This window comes from Condylura cristata, unplaced genomic scaffold, assembly GCF_000260355.1.
Source record: "Condylura cristata isolate star-nosed mole 26May11 unplaced genomic scaffold, ConCri1.0 scaffold00042, whole genome shotgun sequence".
In the NCBI taxonomy this organism is placed as follows: Eukaryota; Metazoa; Chordata; class Mammalia; order Eulipotyphla; family Talpidae; genus Condylura; species Condylura cristata.
The window spans coordinates 4371210-4372821 of NW_004567143.1; the positions used below are offsets into that span (position 1 = coordinate 4371210).

The window sequence follows — 1612 nt, forward strand, 5'->3', positions numbered from 1 at the left end:
CTGCGCCCTGCTGGCCGCTGGGCCGTCGTCGCCCCTCCTGGCTCCGGCGCAGCCCTTGACCCCAAGCGAGGCGGGGGAGCCCCGCACTGCCAGGAGTCCCCCCGTCGGGCCCCGGGGGGCTCTGCTCTGTGGTGTTAAGGGGGTAACTGGGCCCGGCCCCAAGCAGAGACGCCCCGCCCTGTCGGGGGGAGCGCTCCCCCGGCCTCCCAGACTCGTCTCATGCACCGCTTGGCCCTGCTGTTGCCGCCGCCCACCTCAGACAGGCTCAGGCACGTGTATGTGCAGCGGACGGGATCCGCCGCGCCGCCGGTGCCCGGGCAATTCCCACAGCCGTTTAGAGAGGGATTTTAGGCCCCCGGGGCCAGCGGGTGAGGACGCAGCTCTGCAGGCTGCCGCCGCCGCCTCCGTGCGAGTCCGATCCCCACTGGGGAGGGGACCCCCGGGCGCGGCAGCCCTCTCCCGACCGCCCGCTGCGCCATCTGCCTGTCCTGCTCCCAGCTCTGTCTCTGGGGAGTCCTCTCACTGCCCCTGCACCTCCGACCTGTACCCCAGTTCTGTGTGCACAGTAAATCAATCTTTACAAAAAAGAAAGGTTTTGAGCTCATCGCAGCTCCACACAGTTGCGATTGCCAAGACACAAGACAGCCTGCGAGCCCGGGCGGGTGAGCGAGTCGGGCCGACCCGGCCTGTGCCCGCGGAGTACTACTCAGCCAGCAAAAAGATGGCCGCGGCGGTCTGTGGCCGCAGGGGCGGAGCTGGGCGGGGAGCCAGGAGGCGGTACCTGCCGGCCGGCGCCCGCCCGCCCGCCCGCCCGCGGGCTCTAGGGAAACCAACCAAGGGCCGGACGGGCACAGATGTCACTGCGGACGCCTGGAAGCTGCCGCAGGTCTGGGGCGTCCGGGTGGCTGAGGAGGGGCGCTCCGGGGCGTGGCAGGTCTACGGGCGCTCCGCTGGCGGTGGTGTGGGGGCGCCCGCCCGGAGGGTGCGCCCGGGCTGTGCGGCTTGGACAGGTGTCAGCACTGGTGCCGGGGTGGGGACAGAAGGAGCTTGTGAGCCACAGCCACGCCCGGCAGGGTGGGCCTGGGACCACGGGAGGGGTGGGCCCAGCCTGGCCTCGGGCAGAGCGCCCCGGGCGGTCTGTCTGCCCGAGGTGTGTGCCGGGTCGGCCGGCCGGGAGGACAGGCCTCGCCCTGGCCACGGCTGGGCGGAAGTAAATGCAGAGTCGGGGGGTGAGGGGCGGGGTGAGAGCTGCCACCAGGTCCTGCCGGGATGCGGTGGGGGTGGCACATTCTGGGCGGTGGGGGTGGCACATTCTGGGCGGTGGGGGTGGCACATTCTGGGCGGTGGGGGTGGCACATTCTGGAAGCTGCCGTGCCGGAAGGGGAAGTGGGCGGGGCCAGGAGCCGAGGTCTGAGCGCGCTGTGAATGGGGTTTGTGTCCTGAGCCAACCTTTGATGGGGGGGCGCCCTCCTGCCCTCCCCACCCAGCGCGCCCCGCCCGCAGCTGGCCGTGGTCTCCCGCCCACCTCGGTGCCCGCGGGAGCAGGCCCGAGCAGCGGCGCCACCTCCTGCCTGTGCTCCCCGTCTCCCTGGTCCTGCTTTGGGGGACCGAT

At 71.9% G+C, this 1612-nt stretch overlaps 1 protein-coding gene across 1 annotated transcript in view; it reads left to right on the plus strand.

The window, feature by feature from the left end:
- Positions 1–1612, plus strand: part of AGAP3 (ArfGAP with GTPase domain, ankyrin repeat and PH domain 3) — a gene marked incomplete at its 5' end in the record, with an annotated part of 46522 nt that overhangs the window by 12681 nt on the left and 32229 nt on the right. The gene's annotated exons all lie outside the window — the stretch shown is intronic.